This window comes from Candoia aspera, chromosome 3 (assembly GCF_035149785.1).
Source record: "Candoia aspera isolate rCanAsp1 chromosome 3, rCanAsp1.hap2, whole genome shotgun sequence".
Lineage (NCBI taxonomy): Eukaryota > Metazoa > Chordata > Lepidosauria > Squamata > Boidae > Candoia > Candoia aspera.
This window is the reverse complement of record NC_086155.1, coordinates 34141543-34164310: the sequence shown is the minus strand read 5'-3', so window position 1 is coordinate 34164310 and position 22768 is coordinate 34141543. Positions and strand designations below refer to the sequence as shown.

At 38.2% G+C, this 22768-nt stretch overlaps 1 protein-coding gene across 1 annotated transcript in view; it reads right to left on the bottom strand.

Annotated features, from left to right (window-relative positions):
* The window catches only part of PPFIA4 (PTPRF interacting protein alpha 4), a 109755-nt gene extending 90072 nt beyond the window's left edge, over positions 1-19683 (bottom strand). Inside the window, exon 1 of the mRNA XM_063297336.1 lies at positions 19637-19683. The gene's annotated coding sequence lies outside the window, so the exon portion shown is untranslated. The remainder of the gene's footprint in view (positions 1-19636) is intronic.
* Positions 19684-22768: the final 3085 nt, after the last annotated feature.

The following is a 22768-nucleotide window of genomic DNA, read 5'->3' as shown; positions in this document are numbered from 1 at the left end:
GTCAATGTTTCTGGATTACTCTTAAAATCTTCATTTAACTGCTGGCTTACTTCCCAATGAAAATTTAAGGTGGACTGAGGAAAAAATAAGCACCTCTCCATTACTATTTTTGTATCTAACTTGAAGGATGTAACTTTCTCCTACATGCTTAATTGGTTGTTTTGAGTTTTCAGCTTTTTGCTCACTTTCCTTGAACATTGTATCTGCTGATTTGCATACTTTTTGTTTTGTCAGTATCATTCAATAGCTTCTGGAAGTCTTCCATAGGGAGCTAGATTTTATTTACTGGAATATGGAAGACCTTAAGCAGACCGTTTCAGGACTACGTGCTGAACTGTATGCTGACTTCAAACAGATTCTCCAAGAAACTACCCAAACTATTTTGCACAATGTTAGGGTTATTATTTTTAAAAGGTATCAATTGGCTGAGGGCTTTCTGAAAGGAATGGAAGAGATATATCAAGAAGGAGGCATTTTTCCTGATTGAAGGATCCAGAATATGCAGGCATGCTGCTCAGGAAAGAGCTGCAATTCGACGTGCACAACTGGTCTGCTTGTCTCAGGGCTTGTTTCAAGAATGGGATAGCTCTGATATGTGGGAAGTTCTTTGCAGACTTGCTAAGGGGGGCACTCAGGCTCCTTGATTCATTTATAAAATTGTCCTGTGTATAATATGGAGACAAATAAATGTTCTGGTTTACTATGAGGCAGGATAAGAAAGTAAGAATACGTATGTGGATTGATTTCAAGGCTGTATGATTCTATTTTTCCATAATGATTCAAAGTTGTTGTTTTTTAAGGTATAATAGAGGCAAAGAAGATGAATATGTTAAAGATTGTATGATTAAATGGGCTAAGAATTCTAGATACAATATTATGATAGAACAATGGGAAAACATATGGAACAAAGATCTGAAATTCACTTGGAACCATAATTTGAAAGAGAATTTTTATAAAATGCTGTACCATTGGTATTTAACTCCTGATAAGCTGTCTAAAATGTATAATGGGATATCAAATGTCTGTTGGAAATGCTCACGGGGGAAGGAACTTTCTATTATATAAGGTGAACTTATGGAAAAACTAAGAAATCCAGGAACCAAATAGGTAGTACTATTCAAAAGATTCTTAAAGGGAACTTACAATTGAAACCGGAGCCGTTGCTCTTGGGTTTGATGGACCAACAGCTTGAAAAGCAACATGGAACTCTGTTCTTATATATGATAACAGCAGCAAGACTCTTATATGCTCAAAGATGGAAGGATGCACAAATTCCCTCAATGGAGGATGGGACGATTAAATTGATGGAATCAGCACAAATGGCTAAACTGATAGCATTGATAAGAGAGAACACTGTAACTATATTCATTTCCATCTGGAAACTGCTCTTGGACTATTCGCTGGTAACGCAAAAGAATGAAGTCTTGATTTTAGGTTTTGATGATTGAATGGTTCGATTTTAGAGATACAGTGTTACTAAACGTTTAATTAATAGTAAGAGATTAACTTTTATGTACTTTTATACCTGTGCTGGAAAAGATCAGAAGCCACTGGTCTGATATGCTTCTTTGCTTATTCCTGTACCGTTTTAGCTTTTCCTGTTTCTTTTTTAGACTGGTATTCTATTGGTCTTATATTCTGCATTATGTGCTTTAATTATATCTTGAACAATTAATAAAAAGGTTAATAAAAAAAGTAGTGAAAACCAAAAATAAGTTCACCTTTTCACTCTCTCATATATATACAAAGTAATTCCCTAGACTTGGAAACCTAGAAATCTTGGGGAAAATAAAACTGTTCCCAAATAGTTTTTAACCAGCCAGCTATAAAGTCCAGGTATATATAATATACAGCCCCAAGGTTCCACGCAGCTTCCCAAAGTCTGAATGGGACTCCTAGAGTCTTACTTATTTTAGGAATAAAAAGTATCTTGGCAAAGACAGAACATGTAGATTGGCCAGTAACCCATGAGATATAAGTGACTTTACCAACTCATACCTAACTCTGATTATTAGCCATTTGGAAAGTATGCAGAAATTATTCTTTAATTGTGATCTTCCAATCAGAGGAGTTACGCCTTGTCTCTATTACTCCTATTAAATCATATTTGCCTTCCTGAACTAAATGTTTAAATTCAACTTATTTCCAATACTCTGAGCATTAATGGATAAACAATGAAGACCATGGACGTTATGAGTCAATATTCTTTGAGGTTTTTCATTGAGTGGTTTAAGAGCCTTATTACAGCAACATTCCCACAGTCTTCTCTACATATCTTTATCTTTACCTGAAGTGTGTGTGTGTTTCTACTTTGCTCTCCTATTACATCTGTGCATGTTTCTGTGTATCTGTACACTGGGAAGCACAAGGCATGTTGTATATGTTCTGTTCTGAGTCACATGACCAGTAAGGACAGAAAGGGGACTTAGAATGGAACAGTCAGCGGCATCTTGAATTACTACCCAATGGCCTCACCCTAAGTGACATGTTGATGGTATATTTTTGGGCGTGTTTTTTTTTGCACCCCCTCTTCCCAGCTGGATGTAGCCCATTTTAGAACTTGATCTTTCTTTTTTCATCTTCTTTCCCTAATTTGGTCCCATTCTCTTCAGTTTTCATTTGGTTATCCTCCTAAAAGACAGACAGATGTCCAGAGTTCTTAACCTATTCACATGATATCTTTCAATATGCCCTCAGGATAGAAAGAATAAAAAAGGGGAGAAACTTACACTGAGTATGCAAGAATAGCAGGCTTCTATGGTCAGGTGAGAAAAATGAGTATACTGCTCCTTTTGTCAGTTCTTGCTACACCAAATTGAAAGAATCAAATTTGACTAAAAATAAGTTTGTAAATAAAGGGCAAAGTACAGTGATGCTCCTACCAGAATCACTAAAGACTCTCAATTATATACCATTTTCCTATACTCAAAACCTTCAAATGAGAACTCTGAAGAAAGACTTTGAGAAAAAACAAAAGTAGAAAACAAGATCTCTATATATTTTTTAAAAGCGCATTATTAGGAAAATTAAATTTGTATAATCTATTATTAACACAAATTACCATGCTGCAATAAAATATATTTATTTATACAGCTGTAAACAAGAATGTTAGGGACCACTTAAATTTCTGACAGTGTACAACATGGAAATATGCTTTTAATATGTTCAAAACAAATATTAAGTGCTAATTTAGCTATGATGTTCTCAGTTCATAAATAATTATTGATGAGTTAGGAAAGAACATCTTTACTAGTATTTCAAAACCCACAAGTATTATCTATATCATATTGCACTTATGACATTGGAATACATCTATAACCAAACAGCTATATTTGTATTTAGGAAACTAAAAAGGAAAGCTAATTAAACTTCAGGCCAACTTTTCAGGCAGAGATCAATAGGAAAATATATTTGGGTCGTAGGCAGCTAAACAAGAAGCTCAGAGACAGAAGGACCAAAAGAAGAATTCAGTGTAAACATTGGCTGGAAAGGCACATTTCAAAGAAGGATACTTAGAGAATGAAAAAAAAATAAACAAGAATGACAGACCATTTAATATAAGATGGGACTAATCAAAGAAAATTAAATGGGATCCAGAGGATTTAAGAAGGAGAATTGCCTCAGGTGACATGAATGAGCAAAAGTTTTAAAAAGTTAAGTCCTCTAGAAACTACTCACTTTACAAAAGCAGAAAACAAAGTGAAATAACAGAAGTTCAACAATGCCCCTCTTGGTAAATGAATATTCTGTGATTATGTCATGACTGCCCCAATCCCCAGAAAACGAAATCTTCATTCAAGAAAAAGAACAAACCCATGGAAAATGTTATCTGAAACTGAAGAAAAAGATTGCATCATGGAAGTTGGGACAGACCCAGTTCCCATAGCCACTGCAGTTATGGACCTATACCCAATCCAGTCACAAATAGAGAACCACCAAACTCTTAGGAGTGATGGCAGTACCAGGTCAAAAGCCAAATAGACAAGTGTCATAAAAGTGCCTAATTTCAAAGAAGTTCACTCTCTTCCACCACCACCCAACCCATGAAAGTAGAAATGAGTTGTGGCTTTCAAGTAGCTTGTGTTTGACTTATGGCTGATTATTATCAGCTGGGTTTTGAGCTTCACATATAAAAGCCTCTGCTTGAGAACAGATACTTGAATAATGTTTATGATCTTGAAATGTCATCATTTTAACATGCAAATTCTGCTACTGATCTCCAGTACCACCTGACCTTGCTCTTGCCTTAATTATGTTTTGTCTCTGAGTTTTTGGAGCAGACTATTAATCTTCACTGTACTATTAGGTTGACTTTCAATTGCTCTTCCATTACTATGTTTGCTTGCTTCTTATAGTAAAGGTAAAGGTTCCCTTGACATTAAGTCCAGTCATGTCCGACTCTAGGGGGCGGTGCTCATCTCCGTTTCAAAGCCAAAGAGCCGGCGTTTGTCCGTAGACACTTCCATGGTCATGTGGCCGGCATGACTACACGGAACGCCGTTACCTGCCCGCTGAAGCGGTACCTATTAATCTACTCACATCTGCAGGTTTTTGAACTGCTAGGTTGGCAGGAGCTGGGACTAGCAACAGGAGCTCACCCCGTCACGCGGATTCGAACAGCCGACCTTCCGATCGGCAAGCTCAGCAGCTCAGCAGTTTAGCCCGCTGTGAATCAAATTCCTATACTAGACTGAACTTTGGCTATGCTTTGTCCGTAAGCTGCTATGCATGCATCTGAGACCACATGGACTGGCCTCACCCACCATGGCAACCATTTTGTCCCTGAGCAATCTCTTCCATTTCAGCCATTTTGTGAGAGTACAAACAAAATGCTCTTAAAATTCTAGATGTCTTTTCAGAGAAGTTTGTGTACCTACAGTATATTCCAGAGTTTCATTCATTTAGAACTTAACTTTCAAAGAGGAATAACAGCAAGGTATCTTCTTTGATCAGCTCTTAGTTTTGATAATTGATTCTTAATTATACATTTCTTAGTGTCCTACTTCCAAGGGAAACACATACAAATAGCTTCCATCCAAATTATAATTCCCACCAATTATAAGAAGTGCTTTAATTTGTGTCCTATGCTGTTAGATCCTTTATTTTGTGACCTAAAGCTATAAAGTGAGACTATTTTGGAGACACAAAAAATTATACTCAGAATATCTGATTTCTGGACTCCCACATCACTTCTATTTCAGACAGAAATAGAAATAATGTTTTGGGATTAATTCTATATCACAGCCACAAGCAACAACAGCAACTCTATACCCACATACTATCCTGTTCAAATATGTTAGAAATAATCATAATATAATAATTGCCTGCAGGAAAATGATAAACTATAGGAAATTATATGAGCAAGACATTTTAAGATGCATACTAATAGCACAATTCAAAGTATACAAGCAGAAAATAATATTTATTGGATTTATATCCTGCCTTTCTATCAAACAAAATAGCACTGTAACATCCATATACTCTCAAATTTAAAATACTATCAGTATCTTATATCCAAAAGCTGAATATATAACTCAACATTTATTATAGCTAAACCAAGATTACACATCTTTCTTGTATTTCAAAGCAACTGGAGAAAAATTTCTGATTATTCTTTAAAAATGGAAGTATATTCCACAAAATCATAGAATTGGAAGGGGTCACTGGGCTCAATCCCCTGCTCCACTCAAAAATTCAATTAAGATGATTATCTAACCTTTGCTTGAACAACTCCAGTGAAGGGGAACTCAACATCTCAAGTCTATATTGAACAAATCCCATTGAAGGAATTCACTATCCTCCACTATCAGACATAAGGTGTCATGTTCACCGTTTCAATGTGCTTGGTACATCGTAACGTTTCGCATGTCATTAGCCTGATACGTGTTTGATCTTAGAAGGGAGGAAGATTCCTCTTCAGGGAGTTCTTATCTGTTGGCTGCTGGTATTTGGGTTATCTCATGTATTCAAGGTTGCTTTCCCAGGATGTGTAGAAAACGGTTACCAGCACCTGGGAGGGGGGTGGTTGCTATGGTTGGTAGGGGGGAGGGATTACGTTTGGAGCTGAGGGTTTTTAGTTTGTATTCTCAGCTTTCTCTGTAACTGTCATAATTTCCCTAATAAATCAGATTTCATTTAAGTAACCTCTTGTGAGTCTGAGTGTTTGGGATAGGCAACCATTACATAAGGACAGTTTTCTTAAGATTCAAATGGAATCTGTCCTTTTGTAACATAAGACTATTATGCCAGGTTATGCTTTTGGGGATGTCAGAGAACCAGTATTCTGTGTGACACACTCCTTCAGGTGCTTGAAAAGTGTTATCACATTCCCACTTAATTGTCCTTTCATAAAGCTCAACATTTAAGAATTAGTTTTCAGTCTCCTGATCATTGTCCAGATCTTTGCATCTGTGCCTGCTTTCTGAATCGTTCTTCAAATGTGGTTCCCAGAAGCAGACACTATACTGAAGATAGGGCCTGAACAATGCAGAATACAGTGGAGCTGGGGATCAAATCAAATTGTCCATCAAAGGACATGACCTGAGATTTGGGTGGCATGGATATTTGTGGGACAATAAAGTCAAGGTTAATGTAGATTTCAAAATTCATTATGTTAGATATGCCATTTTGAGAATATGGAATAGATACAAATTCAGGTTGTCCCCAAAAACACCTTTGTGGCTATCAGCACAAGAAGTACTCTATTGATGTGAAATAATAGGCAAACAAAAATGGCTAACATATCGTGAGATACTAGAATTCTGTCAAGGGGAATATAAAATAAAATCAAGAAAACACTAATGCCAGAGGGACATAGTTGTCAATGTTTTTTATTTACAGTTAATAAATTTACAGATTTAAAGTAGATAAAAGAATTTATGGTATTGAACATTGTAAGACTGATTTTGAAACAGAATTGTGTACAAATGAACATGTGATTGCTAAAATGTTAAACTTTTATTGAAATTTGAAACAGAAGAACAAGTTAAAGAATGTATGATAAAGTGGGCTAAAAAATTTTGGTTATAATATACAGATGGAACAATGGTTGGTTGAAAGGATTGAAAGGATTGAAATTTACACCATGTTATAATCTTAAAGAGAATTTTTATAAAATGATGAACCTATGCTATATGGCATCAGAAAAATTATCTAGAACGTATAAAGATACTTCAAATTGATGCTGGGAATGTGAACAACAAGAAGGACCATTTTATCATGTTTGGTGAATGTGCACAAGCTAGAAAATTTTAGGTTCAAATACATACAGTGATTCAGAGGATTCTAAAGATTAACATTCAGCTGCAACCAGAACTTTTCCTCTTGGGACTGATAGATAAGCAGTTGGAAAAATGGTATGGAACATTGTTTTTATATATGATAACTGCAGTGAGATTATTATATGCACAAAGATGGAAAGATTTGGCAATATCTACAACAGAGGAATGGTTGGTGAAGATGACAGAACTCGCTGAAATGGCCTAACTTACTTGTTTGATTAGAGAAAAGACAATATCTACATTTATTGATGACCGGAAACCCCTTACAGACTTTTTGCGTATAAAAAAAAGAACTTATATTTATGGTTTTGATGATTAGATACGATAGGCTATTGAAAGAAGAGAGTTATGGTGTAACTTTAGAGAGAGAGGTCAATTTATAATTGTAGTTATAACTGCTGTAAAGAAGATTGGAAGCTACATCCTTATATCTTTTTTCTTTCTTTTCTATTTTTCTGCTATTCTTTTTCTTTTTGCACTTTTAGTTTTTTTCCTTTTTCCTTTTTTGCTCTATTTTGTTTAGTCTTATTCTTGTGTTTAACATTTTCAATAAAATTAAATATACCGTATATATTTAAAAAGTGGAGCTAGGGATGTGCAACTCTTTGGATCCAAAGTGGAAAAGGTGCTTTGGATCCATCATGGGCACACTTGCTGTACTTGTCAGCAATACATTAATATTTAATCTCTTGGGATGTCAATAATAATAATAATAATACCATTCTCTTTCTTGTGTGTGATAAATTAACATTTGAAGGATTCAACTTGGGTTAAAACCCATACTGCACAGCCAAGTCAAAATCCATAGCCCAGAGCTTCTTTAAACTTTGAAATCCTTTTTCATCAGCCTTCCAGAGAAAAATCTACCCAGCCCTTTATCTCAGATAGAACAAACTCCTGTAGTCTGATGGAAATTTCCCATCTTGCCTAGTGGGTTCCTTTAATGTTTGTCACTGCCTTTGCCTTTTGTTTAGACAGACAAAACATTCTTTTTTTTTCAGTCACTGAATCCTAGCACTGGAATGGAATCATTTGATCCAACTTATTTTATTGCAATTATTACCAGTCCTGGAATAATTTTTAAAAGCTGTGTGTGTGTGTGTGTGTGTGTGTGTGTGTGTGTGTACCTGCATTTCATCTTTCAAAAACAGTATTAATCTTAATAATATTATCTATATTAGCCTTCCTAATAGTTTCATAATCAAGAAGGCTATAGTGAAGACAGTAGTTGGGTACAATGCAGTCATATACTCCCATTAACAAGAACCTCTAGTATTAGAAAATGAAGTTAAATCGGCTATCAGGTCACTATCAAATTGAAAGGCAACAGCAACTGATGGAATACCCACAGAAATAGGGCAAGCATGGTATTTCCCAGAGACAACTGTAACAGATTAGAGTTATACGGAAGATTTCAATAGGCTGCATCTGTTTGGGAAATTCCTTGAAGAAATAGGGTTTTTTCTATGGATTTGCCCAAAATGGAGAAAGCAGAATATGGACAGCTAATTTTATTCTCCTTGGACAAATGTAACTGTAATATAATTAGAAAACCTACCTCTGCATGAGTGAAAGCTGCCTGTGATGCTGTAGGAGCTGGATTTAGCTACTTCAGAACTGAAGGAGTCCTGAGACCATGAAATAGATGGCAATCTTTCATGATGCCTTCTTAGGCAGCTATTTCGGTATATTTTTTATTGACAGATGAAAAAAAATAGAATGTTTAACAATATTTGCAAATTACCTAAACCAGGTAGGATAGCTAATATTCTAGAAGACATAAATAACATTCAAAATAATCTTGAACTAAAAAGAACAGATTGACATTTAATAGAGATAAGCGCAATTTCTTTCATTTATAAAACAGAAATAAATGCATAGTTATAGGATGGGAAATACCTGCTTGGTAACAGTCATTGTGAAAAATATCTTAGAATAGTAGTCTGACTGCAAAATGAATATGGCTATCAGCAGTGTGTTTCACCTACAAAAAAGGCATATGAAAAGGCTGCACTAACGATAGGAATATAGTTTCCAAGTCAATGAATATAGTTATCTCACCATCTGTTTCGGTTAGACTTCATTTCGTGTCCAGTTCCAGATACCACATTTTAAGAAGGATTCTTAAAGGGGAATGCAATTGACAATTTAGTCACATGAAGCAAAATTGAAGGAGCTGGGTATGTTTAGTCTTGATAAGAAGTAACTGAGGGAGGACATAAAATGGCACACTTCAAATACCTGAAAGCATATGACACAGAAGGTCAAGACCTCAACTGGCCTTACAGTGACTTCTAACAAAGGGAGAGGGGAATTCACAGAGATCATGCTTTCTTGAACATTTCCCCTCAGCTTATTTCCCTGCTAATGTTTGTTTGTTTGTTTGTTTATTAAACTTTATCACCGCCCATCTCCCCCACACGGGGGGGGGGACTCTGGGCGGTTTACAATAAAACAGAATTAAAATTCAAAACAATTACAAATACAATAATACAATAAAATAGGAATATAATAGAATCTAAATGGCTAAAGAGATTTTAATCAGTCCATGAGTCTAATAGGTCAATCAAAAATCACTTTAGGGTGCCAGCCATCCCCAGGTATGACTGTTCCCCCTCCCATTCCAAGCCTTTTCAGTTCCAAAAGCTTTTCCCCAGAAACTCCTTCAACTACTATCATCAGCTTTCATTATCATGCCTACCCCAAGTATCTCAGGTGACTTACCAACATCACTTGAACTCACATATTAGGAAGAAAGTACTATTTCTTTAACTGGAAGTTAAATTTCCTTCAGAAAATGGGGGGGGGGGCAAAGAATACCTCACAGATACTATAATACAATTACAATAAATTCAGAAAAATAGTGGGGAAATATTTCAAGCTAGTTGCTAAACAGTACCTAGGCCCTATCCCAGCCAGTGAGCAGCAGTTTCTCTATGGCTTTGAACTTTGAACAAGATATTTGATTTGGAGAACTAAAATCCCCAAAACTGTAAAATACATTTCATCAAGAAAGTATATAGAGTCTATGCCAGTGTTTCTCAACCTTGGCAACTTTAAGATGTGTGGACTTCAACTCCCAGAGTTCCTCAGCCAGCTAGCAAGGTTGAGAAACACTGCTCTATGCTCTGAGTTCTTTAATAAGATGGTATGGTACCCATGTTTCAATCTCCAAAAGGTGCTTCAAAATATGTAGGAGCATAAAAATGACACCCATCTGCAACATCAAAAAGCTGCTGCTCTATTTCCCCGGATCAGGTGGCAGCCTCAAAGGGTAGTCACATGATCCCAGGAAAAAATAAGTGCATACAAAAATACACATACATTCACCTCCCCCATCAACACCTCTTCCATCACTACAAGCATTCTTCACACATTTATCCATAAATACATGAGACACTCAAGGGGCGTCATCTGTATTTGTCTTAATCCCTATTCATTGTTAAACCACTGAGTTAAGGGGGCACCAATAGGGTACTAGAAGGTGCTTTGAAGTGGGCATGGACATACTTTCAGTAGCTCTTTAACTCAAGTACATATTTTTCTGGGATTCCAGCAAAAGATATTACTTTTTTTCAGAGACACTCTGCCTGGTGCAGCATGTACACCCATGCCTGCTTCAAAAGCAACTTTTCAGCTTCAGTTCCAAAGCAGAGCACATTCCTAATCTCATGCTATACAAATACAGTACAGTTTTATACATGTAGACTGATTCCTCTGGCAGCAAGAACCACTAAAGCCACAAATAACTGATAGGTGTACAATATTCAAGTTAAATTCAAGTATGAGAGTGGATGAGGCTAAGTTGCAGGAAAACACAATGTACTAGAGGACACAATAAAAACTAAATTTCAAGAGAATTTAATATGTTTGACTAAATAATGTACTTACTGTATATTACTGCACAGAATCTGATCTAGAACGTATATTCCTCCAGTGTATTAAAAAAATCATGGCATAATATATATACTCCTTATAATTTGGAAACAAAATCCTTATTTGACTAATACTTCAGGACACATTGATACATTCATTGTTCTTCTTTATGCTGGTCAAATTAATTTAACTCTGCTTTTTCAAGATATGAAAAAAATAACAAATACCTTTAAAATGATATCAAAGTAGTGATATAATTATGTTGGCTCTAGAAAAATGTCAAACAAGTAGCTGATTTTATATTAAGCATGCAATGGATTCATACTCAGTTGAATTCCAGCCAGTGGTCCTAAATATGATGCATGTGGCTTGAAATTAATTTCTGCTTTGGTTGCTAAGTGACTGCTTTGATTTAGAAATCTTAGTGTTCATTGACACTGATTACTGAGTAGCAGAACTCCTAGGATTAGAATTCAAGTGACATATATACTAAGGAATATTTTATGCAAATTTAATAATAGGGAATGCCTTTCTGGAGTATTTTGACTATCATTCCATCCAGGAACTATTATGATTAAATAATCTGAGCCCCCATCTTTTGTCACACAACTCTAGATTATTTAAATAGCAAATATATTGAAGATCAGGATTGCATCAGTTCATTAATATAATTAGGTCGTGTTCATTTTTACTCTACAAAAACAATTCCAGAGATGATATGGAATAGCAGTCACTGTTATAAGCAAATAAAGTATCTACAACCACAAAGCAATTATTCTGCAAAGCAACATTTTATTACTAAACTGCCAAGCACACTTTTTAAAAGCAATCTTACAATCTTGGTCTCCACAATGACAATATATCACTTTCTATATTTATATTTCCTACTATTATCATATGATTACTCAACAATTTACAAAAATACTGTGAGATCTCAAATAATTAGAGGGTAATCCAGTTGATGCATTGCAGCTGTTCAGCTTCTAACTACATGGACATTTTCTACTAACTCATCATCAGGTTATCTCAACAGTATACCATTTCTAAGACCTGGAAATAATGTAAAATTTACTGAAATAATGTCCTAATTTATAGAATGTCACCTTTCAGAAGGGACAGAGTGGGATATATAAGCCTAGGATTAAGAGAAAAAGAAAAGGAAAAGAGACTGGTCAGGGACAGAGAGCTGGAGAGTGGTCTGATGCATGATTCAAAGAATGTGAAAACAGCAGAAGAAAGCATGAAAGACAGCTAGATATGTTGGGAGATAGATGGTGGAAGACCAAAAGGATTTTGGAGATGGCAAGAAAAAATAGAGAATGATGGGGAAGACAGGTGACAAGAACAGGTAGTAGAAATGAATGAAAGAGTGGGTCAAAAATGATCACTAGAACTGTCATGAGTACGGATGGAGATCAGGGGGCTCCCATCCAGGCTGTAAAGCGCATGCGTAGCACTGAGGAATTAGGTAGCCATTCCAAGAGGCACAGATCGGGCCCGCCTTAACCTCTGGGGTTTATATGTCTGGGTTTTTCCCACGCTTCTTTCGTTTGTTAGGATTTTCCTGTTATGTAGCAGCAATAAAACACTAGAGACCTGTTCCTTGTCTCAGCGTGGTTCCTGGCTGTTAGGACAAGAACATCATGAAGAATTATGGATGTAGAAGCAAGAAAGAAGAGCAGTGAGTCATCAGGAAGTTAATTGGCAACAAAGGAGATGGATGAAGGTTATCTGGACTGAGGAGAAGCCTAGACAAGAATTGCTTGGCTGGGCTACTGCAATTCATTGTACATGGGGCTGCCCCTGAAGATGACCTGGAAGCTGCAACTGGTACAGAAGTCTGCATGCTGATCAGGGCTAACCAGTTCTGCAGAATAACATCAATTATGTGGGAGCTGCATTAGTTGCTGATGGGCCTCCAGGCCCAATTCAAGGTGATGGTAGTAGTTATCTTTAAGCCCCACATTTTTGTCATTAGGAAAGGCAGTAAAAATAGGCCTGTTTTGTAGAGCTTTTGGACTGGAGGATCTTCAACATACAACCTAGGGTTATGAACCTATGAACTCATAGGGTTCAGCTATATATCCTCCTTGCCCTGGTGCATGGATGGCCCACTTACCACTTGGGAGGCATGAATGCAAAACACCATCCTCACCGCACCCCTAACCCATCTCAAAGACAACAAGCATCCATCTTTTCTAACTCAAATGATAGCAAGCACAATGGCATGTCCCAACCGCCCCACCCCCAAAAGATGGTGAAATGCCCATCATGAGCAAGCAATTCCTGTGCTGAATTGAATATTGGATTAAATGATTTCTGAGGTGACATTCTAATTGTATATGTTTATGATTCTACGACTATTGGATGTGGTTTACTTATGCAGATGGAAACCATATGTTTACAAATAGGAAGTGACTGTTGCTTGCTTTACCTGCATGAGTGGGTGGCATAAAGGAAGGGAGTTCCTCAATGGGAGGCTGTGGTAACTGCTGTCCAGAAAGAACATCTGGCCAAAGTTTGACATCTGAACAGTGATTTCCTAAGTCAGCTTCATTTCTAGCTGATATCAGCATGGGAGGCAAGCAACTTAGGACCACATGCAGAATTGCTCTGTCTTTGCAGTAGCACTGTCCAATAGCATTCTGTAAGAATACTTGGAATCTTTTCCAAGCAAAGCATCAGTGGTCATTAATCGTAAGGAAATACTGCATTCTCCTATAGGGAAAGACCAAGGTTAATATCATGATAACCACATAACAGATAAATAGTTCTTCTGTTCTCTAGGCTCAAATAACATTAGTGGAAAATTTAAACTGGGGGGGCAAATCTAGTATAAATACAGCTGCAGAGCAATACATATGTGACTCAATGCTTCATTAACACTCCTATCAGAAGCATTCAAAATAAGAGGTGGGAATTGTTCACTAAAGATAGTCCTAAAGAAAATCTTCACAACACAACACCCTGGGGAAATCAACTAGTGACAAAATATTCAACATCAGCATAGCATACCCTTCCATAAAAAGAGCTGGAAAAGTAATGGCCATTCCTTACTTAAATTGCTTAAATGAGAGTATGATGAAGGATAACAGAAAAGCTCTTTTAAGTACAACAGAAAAACACCTTTAAATACTGCCAAGTGGAGAAACTAGTGAAATAAAACATGTTTTAACACACAAAAAGTATTAATAGTTGACGGGGGGGGTTGCTTTGCGGCAAGCATTAATATAGCTACTGTATATTTAATCTGTACCATAAGCTCTAATAACACATTGATGAACACAATTTGTTCAAAAGGAACAAAAAGTACTAAAAAAAATCCTTTATTCACAGTTACTCTAGTGTTGGGTTTATACCAGCCCTACACATTCCAAAACTTCTTGAGTCTAGTAAGCCTAATTAAAGGTGAAAACTAGAGCCATTTGAGATCTTAGCCTTGGGAACAGGGGAATCTCCTATACTATCCCATCCAGATTCATGAAATGAGGAAAGGGGGGGAGGGAATCTCCTCTCTTCAAACCAGGTAGTGGTAGCTTACCTAATTGCTCTGAGTACAGTAGAACTCTTTTTCCTGAGGAAACAGGTACACCCGGACATTCCACAACTCAGGTAAAAAGAGTAGAAAGGTAGAGATCCCAAGGATGGATTCAGCAGATTCGTGTTATGTTGTATTTGACACCAAGGCTTTGCTACACTGCCCAACTAAAGAGAAGATATGGATGATGCAAGTTACAGATCGTTAAAAAGAGACTCCAGTAATACTGACAGGATGCTTTAATTACCCCAATATCCGCTGAGAGACAAGCATGGTCCTTTCGGGAAATTCCTAACTTGTGCTGCTGACAATTTTGTCCATCAGAAGGTGGATGAAAGCACAAAAGGGTCAGATATTCTTTGCTTGATATTGGATGGAATAAGCAAAAACACTCAGGAATCATGCAATCCTGAAGTTCTTAGTTTTAAGACAAAGTAAAATTGTTTATAGTTAAATGTATATCCTAGACTGCAAAGAAACAATTTAACAATCGTAGAGCAATTATAAGTAGGGTTCCATGAAAGAAGATGTAATGGAAAAAAAAACACCTCAAGATGGGTAAGAGTTCCTAAAAAGAAAGTAGATACAAAAAGCAAACTTGCAAATAATTCCAGTGAGGAAAAAAATGGAGGACAGCAGATGAAGCCAATGTGGTTACATAAAAGGCTAAGTGAAGAGCAGGGTGGGATGGAAACATATATAGAAGATGGAAAGAGGACAGATCTCCAGACCTTTCTAAGCTTACAGACAGGTAGCCTGAAGTATAGAGCAGAAAAGCTAATGTTCAGAATGAGCTGACATTGATGAAGGATGCTAAGAACAATAAAAAGAGCTTTGGAACATGTTCAAAATAAAAGGAAGAGAAAAGGATCAGTACCCTACCTATTCAATAACTATAGCAACATGCTAAGGGAATAAAAGAAAAGGTAGAATTTTGCCTCTATCTTTTCCAAGAATCCAAGGAACTAGAGACCGATCAATCTAACATCAATACCTAACATCAAAGTTTCTAGGACAGGTCATAAATAGGACTTGAAAAGAATCATAAGTCAGCATGGATTTATCAAGTACAAGGCTTTCTGGATTAACTTTATCTCATGTTATGATCAGGTAATTTCCAAAAGATTGTGGGAATGCTGTAGACAGATCCTGATTTCATAATCAGTATTTCATAATGACATTCTGATTAGCAAGCCAGTGAGATGTGAACTAGATAGCATGCAATTATGTAGATACAAGGCTGACTCAAAAATTACACTCAAAAAGTGCTCATCAACAGTATCTTATCAACTCAGAGTAAGGTAATGAGCAGGGAGCCACAAAGTTCAATCCTGACTCTTGTGTTCTTCAATGTGCTTATTCATGACTTGGAGGAAACCGGTAGAAGTAGAGGAAATGTTTATCAAATCTACAGATGAGCCATAATCGGATGGGATAAATAATACCCTGGAAAACAAATAAAACTTAGAACAATCTCAGACTGAAAACAATAGAATGAAATTTAAAAGAGATAAGTGCAAAGTTCTTCATTTAAGAAACAGAAATTAAGTGAATAAATACAGGATGAGGAATACCTAACTTGATAATAATCCTTGTGAAAAAGATCTGAGAATAGTAGTGAGAAGAATTCAGAATACTTTACTACAGGTCACAGACCCACCAAGCATATCAAAATGAATACAGTAAAAATACAATACAGTCAAATAGGATTTTAAAAAATGAGCAGGAAGGCAAAAGATATAGTAAAATAAGGTAAGTATAACAGAACACTCTGAAGCTCTATGCAATACTCTACACAGTATAGTACAAAATCCAAAGTTAATTTGCCATTGATAAAGCATGAATTCTACAGACTGCAAATTCAAACTTTGTGGCAGCTTGTGTTCTTTTAGGGTCTTTATCTGACAAAAGCAGATTTTAATAGAATTCACCTGGTCATTTGGGAAATGGCCTTATGAATGGTGTTGAGCTCACTGTTGATAATCAAGTTGTGAATAACTTCTGCCTTTTAGGATCAACCATCAACAGTAAAGCAACAAGTAGTCAAGAAAGACACCATAGACTAGCACTTGGTAGAGCAGCCATGAAGACCTTGGAAAATATATTCAAATGCTATGATGTGGTCTATACCAGCGGTTCCCAACCTTTTTGGCACCAGGGACCAGTTTCGTGGAAGACAATTTTTCCACGGACTGGGGGGTGTTGGTTTCAGGATGATTCAAGCACTTCCTCTTTTTCCCAACCTTTTATTCTTTTTTCTTCATGCCATTTGGAGATAGCAGCCAATGGGTTTGCTTTCTGACAGGAGGTGGAGCTCAGGCGGTAATACAAGTGATGGGGAGTGGCTGTAAATACTCAGGCTGTAAATTCACTCACTTGCCCACCGCTCACCTCCTGCTGTGTGGCTCGGTTCCTAACAGGCCATGGACCAGTACCAGTCCGCAGCCTGGGGGTTGGGGACCCCTGGTCTATACCTACAAAAATCAGAATCATGCAAGCCATGGTATTCCCTGTGACATTCTATGGAAGCAAAAGTTGGACTCTGAAGAAGCAGGATAGGAAGAATATTGGTGCTTTTGAAATTTGGTGTTGGAGACCAACACGTTACTGTGGACAGCCAAGAAAACAAGTACACCAACGGTTACTGTGGACAGCCAAGAAAACAAGTACATAAGAGAGAAAGATGTACCCCAGCATGGAAAAACAATGAAAGGCTTTCAAAAGATCTCTGAACTCAGAAGGAGGTTTATTTTATTTTATTTCATTTATTTACTCAATTTATTAGCCACTCATCTCACTTTTCCAAGCAGCTTAAAGAATTGTTTTTTCATTATCATTTAATAATACATTATATTAACTAAGCAATATAAATAAGTCAAGCTAATAGATAAACCTTTTTCTCAAGGTTAAATTTAAAGCATACACAGATGGAAAGAGTTTGGGACAAAGGAAAACATAACAGCAGCAAAGCTGGAACAGGCATTTACAAACTCCCTGACACCTGTTTATTTTCTGCCTGATGCTATGGCCTTGATATGTTTGTCCTAAAAGGCAGAAATTGCAACCTCCCATTGACTTCGTTTTTAACAAACACCGGACTATCTTTCCTGACACTTCAAACAATCCTTCCGAGCTAATTCTATACAAGGCCACAACACTGTGCATGGCAATGATTGGCCTACTTCACACTGTGTGCAAGCATTAAGAACACAGAAACAGACAACCTGGCTCTTCAAAGAAGTCTTGGAGCTTCTGCCTTCAAGGTGAACAAGAGGATGCCTATGTATGTTTAAATGTAAGATACAATCCAATTACTACAGAAGAAGAATAGTTTTGTAAAATCTAATTCAGAACACTGAAAATATTTTAATCTTATAGTGGGATCTATCTGTGTATATACATACAAACAGTTCTAAAAGCAAATGTGATGCTTACAGAACACACAAAAATGGTTCAGCAGCTGCTGTCCTATGTCAGCTGTTTCTCTTGTTCTGTACTGTCATGCTGTCCCTGTTTCTTTCAACCATTTGTCAATCCATCTGTTATTTCAAACTAGATTTCAAAAGCTTCTGGGTGTAGGGAGGCTATTCAAGTTACAAACTACCTTTGGAAATCCATCTGTCCCATCTGAGCATTATGATAATCAAATTAAGGTTGCCTTTTCACCTCATCCCTTCAAGTAAGCAATTAATCTATGATATGTTCTTCCTATTTCACAAGAATATACCTCAGACTAGATATGTTATTCACATCACCCTGCAACACTGCCTGGTTTCACACATGCTTCTAATAACACCTAATGCTGTCAGCCTAAAAAAACAGAGCCTTCAGTAGGAAGATAGTCAGTGAAAACAGAGCTGTTATTTTGTATATAAAACACAATAAATATTAACTGCAAAACTGCATTAAGTCTTAGGTCACAAATCTATACGACCCCAATCTATGTCATTCAGAGACCTTTTTAAAAAAAAAAAAGTCGAATAGATTTAGCCCATCTTTCAAGTGCTAAATACAACTGCTTTTGAGCCACGCCAAAATCAGTAGGCTTTGAATACAGTACCATTCAAGACGTCATCTTAAAAGCAGTCGGCTAGGGCTTATAGAGCAACAAGCTAGGGCTTTTTCATCTGTTTTTAGTTTTCCCCGCTAAGAGCCACAAACCAGCCTCATACAGGCAGTCGGGGCATAAAGGACGCACGTTCCCCCTCTGCCTCTGTTACCAGCGTTAATGTTCCGGGCGGAGCTGGCAGTTCCCGGCTTACCACGTCTCTTTCACTGCGCTCAGCATCGCGGCCGCCGTCCGTCTACGCCCACCGTCTCTAGTGCCGTCGCTCGGAGCCAGGCTGCCGGCTCACTCCTCGGAGCAGCTGCCCGGGGGCGATGGGCGGCGGGGACCACCGAGCTGGAAGGCAGGGAGCTCGCAGCTCATCCCTCCTGAGGAATGCACGAGAAGCCCACCGTTTAGGCTCCCAAGGGGCGGCATCGCCGTGGCAGAAAGCCCAAGGCAAGGATCGGGGGGGGAGGGGGGCATCCACAGACCTCCACCCCGAGGCACGCTGGTGCTCGCCGCCTCGCTTGCCCCCAACTCCCGCGGCAGTATCAGGGGAGGGGGCTGACGTGATGCGGCAAGGATGGATAGGCGGAGGCCTCTGGAGCGGGCGGCGCGCTCGCCTCCCGCGCTCGGGCCATGAAAGCGCCGGCTCGCCGAACTGTCCGGGCTCCGGTATCCACTCCCGACTAGCCACAGCACCTCACGCCGGCGCGACCGCGACAATCAGCCCAGGTTCCCGATCACATAAATCTCTCAGACCAACAGAAGCAACTCTTGACATGGCTCCTTGCCCATCCGGGCATGTTGCCTAGTGGGAAAGGGACGAAAGAGGGATCCGGCTCGGGGGCGCAATCGCAGCCCCCACTCCCACCCCCACAAACCGCTACTCACCGGCTTGGACAGCAGCTTCTCCTCGCAGTGGGTACAACAGCGTCCCGGCTCGCGCGAGGCCACGCCCCCGAGCCAGTCCCTCTCCAACGTCTCACCACGCCCCCTTTTCTATGCCAACCCGCTCTCCTGAATATTACTCAGCGCCGTTTCAATTGGTAGAAGCGTCGCGCTGCTTCTGCTCCCCCTGGAAGATGTTTTTCTGGCCCCGCCTCTCCCCATGCGGATAAAGGAATGACAGCACAGGCGCGGGCTTCTTACGTTTATGCTATGGACGACCCTATACGTAGAACGCTGATAATTCAGTAGCTCAGGTCCCTATACAGCTTTTGTTAAATAATAATCCATTATTTAGTAATTGCTGCTTGAAGAACTTGCTTTGAATAAACAAGCACGGATTAGGTTGTAGTTACCTATAGATAGATCACATAGCATGTCACTAAGGATCCAATCTTACTCCAACTTAAGACATTCCAGAAGGTATAAACCTTATTTATTTTATTCAATCAGATGACTGTAAGTCATGTACAAAAGAACAGCCAGAGCTAACGCAACAATGACACAATAATATAAAATATTACACAGTGTACAATTAATCATAATATAAAAGCAGTTCCATTCCTGGCACAGGGAGCTCCACAACACTCAAATCCCCAAAGGTCCCCTGAAGCAGCTCTATTTTTACAAGCTTCTTTCTGGAATAAACTTCCTTCTGTGAATGTGCATAGCCACAAAAAAAGTTCTGCTACAGTAAGCATACCTGTTTAAAAAAACTGGCCTCTATTCAAGTTTTTCTACTCTGTACCAGTACTTCAAAGTGCACTGCTAAGAATACACAAATCAACGATACCGTGAGGGTTTGTACCACACAACGAGCCACAAACTAGCTGATCTACATGGCATAAGGCCTGGTTCCTTGAGGAACCACCTGTCTCCCATAGCAACTGCCCAGTTTGATTCTGCAGAGTTGGTGCGCTCCAGGCTCCTTCAATTAAACTATGTCATTTAATGGGATCCCAAAAGGGTGGTTCTCTATAGCAGCGCCTGCCCTCCGGAACCAGGTTCCCCTTGAGATCCAGATGGCTCCCACTCTACTGCTGTTCAGAACAGCTGTGAAGGCCTGGCTCTTCACCCAGGCTTTTGGCGTGGGAGAGCGAGATCCCTCATTTCATTGCACTTGCCATCTTTTATTTTTTATGTTTTATGTTTTATTGATTTAATTGTAATTTTTATTGTAATTATTGTTCATTGTGAGCTGCTCAGAGTTGTTGAAAGTCAGGCAGCATACAAGTTTAAATCATCATCATCTTATTTTAGCTTAGTTTCTTATGCAAAACCAGCTATCAGTTTCTCAAAAATCAGGCCAAGTTAAAAAATTATCTTCTGTGAGTTCAGGACTAGTTTCATTTACAACTTACCTACAATATGAAATGTAATAATAACAAAAAATTACTGTATACAGAACATTGAAGCAAGGTTAGTTTATTTCATTAGGTACACTCTATAAGTAAGAGCCAGTTTGGTGTAGTGGTTTAAGGCATCAGGCTAGAAACCAATAGACCATGAGTTCTAGTCCTATCTTAGGCACAAAGTCAGCTGGGTGACCTTGGGCCAGTCACTTTCTCTCAGCCCTAGGAAGGAGGTAATGGCAAACCACTTCTGAAAAACCTTGCCAAGAAAATTGCAGGCACTTGTCCAGGCAGTCTCCAAGAATCGGAGAATGGGACGCAATTGAACGGATTAAAAAAAAAAATTGAGTTGGCCTATTTTTAAATTGCCTTTTACAGTTGTGCCTTTAATTATAGCTTGACTGCTAGTAAAGCAGAGAGTAATATAAAAAGCTTTGCCTAATATTATAAGATCAAATCATAAAGAAAAGGCATTTTTTTCATAGTCGGCTGGATTTACACAATATACTAGGCTAAAATGAGATTGGCTACCTTTACCCCAGTGTGGTGCAAAAGTAGCTGGGTGATTAATTTATGGTTTGGAGTATTCTGCAAGCCCAATCAATTTACTATATGCTTTTTAGACAAAGCCCATGACTACGTACAAACTAGCCAACCATACATTTGCCTAACGGGTTCTGGAAACTCAGCCACTGTGAGTAGTTTGATTCAATGGATTCTACAAATTCAGAGAATTGGGATAAACAAACTAGGGTTCAATTAACTATGAATGTATTGAATGAACAGAGTTTGTTTCTATTATATACATATGTTGAATCACACAAAAATCCTAATCTTAACTTTACAAGACTTTCTTAAACTTGTGCAAAGTGTGCTCGTTCTTCCTGTATGTATGTGTGTATGTGTATGTGTATTAATAGCCCAAACTAAAGCCAACAGATATGGACTGCAAAAATCCAGGCAATCAGTCAACAGGATGCAGAAAGATACAGAAAACTGAGTTGTTTGCTGCCATCTAGCAGGTAGCTGGATTTTGCTGTTTTAAGCTTTCTAAATTCATAGCTAGGCTGGTTCAACTAAAAAATTTCATCCACAAAACCAGTTTAGATGGAGGAGCGAACTTAAGCTATTATATGAAAGAAGAGATAAATGAAGAAATGGATCTGAAAGTTTTTCTTGTCCAGAAATATCTGCTACTAAGTTTACTAGGATAAATAACATGCTTTGAGGCTTCTGCTAGGACATGGATTTAATGGAAAGAACATTCTACTTGTGCAGCCAGGAGCAAAAGGAAATTAGTCTGAGGTGTTCTGCTTGGAATTATGGAAAGAGAAAGTATTATAGAATGACTACGCTTGAACTTGGCAGGAGGAAATCAAGGATAACCCAGGAAGGAACTGAACGTGTCCCACAGGTATGATTATTTCTCAATCACTAGGTGAGAAAGCTGTCTTGTACCTTACTTGAAAACAACCACAGGAAGCCAAGTTGTGAGTATTTGCGCAGTACAATTAAAATACTTTTCTCATCCATGGAGGTTGTCTTAAAGGAACATCTACAATATAGTTTCCCACAGAGGGAAACAGTTCAACATGCTTTTCTGTTTAATCCACTGTGCAGCATAATAATACATCACTACCTGGTGGAGTCTAGGTTAGAGAAAGCATCTGAAACAGCGATTCTCGACCAGAGTTCCGTGGAACCCTAGGGTTCCACAAGAGGTCAC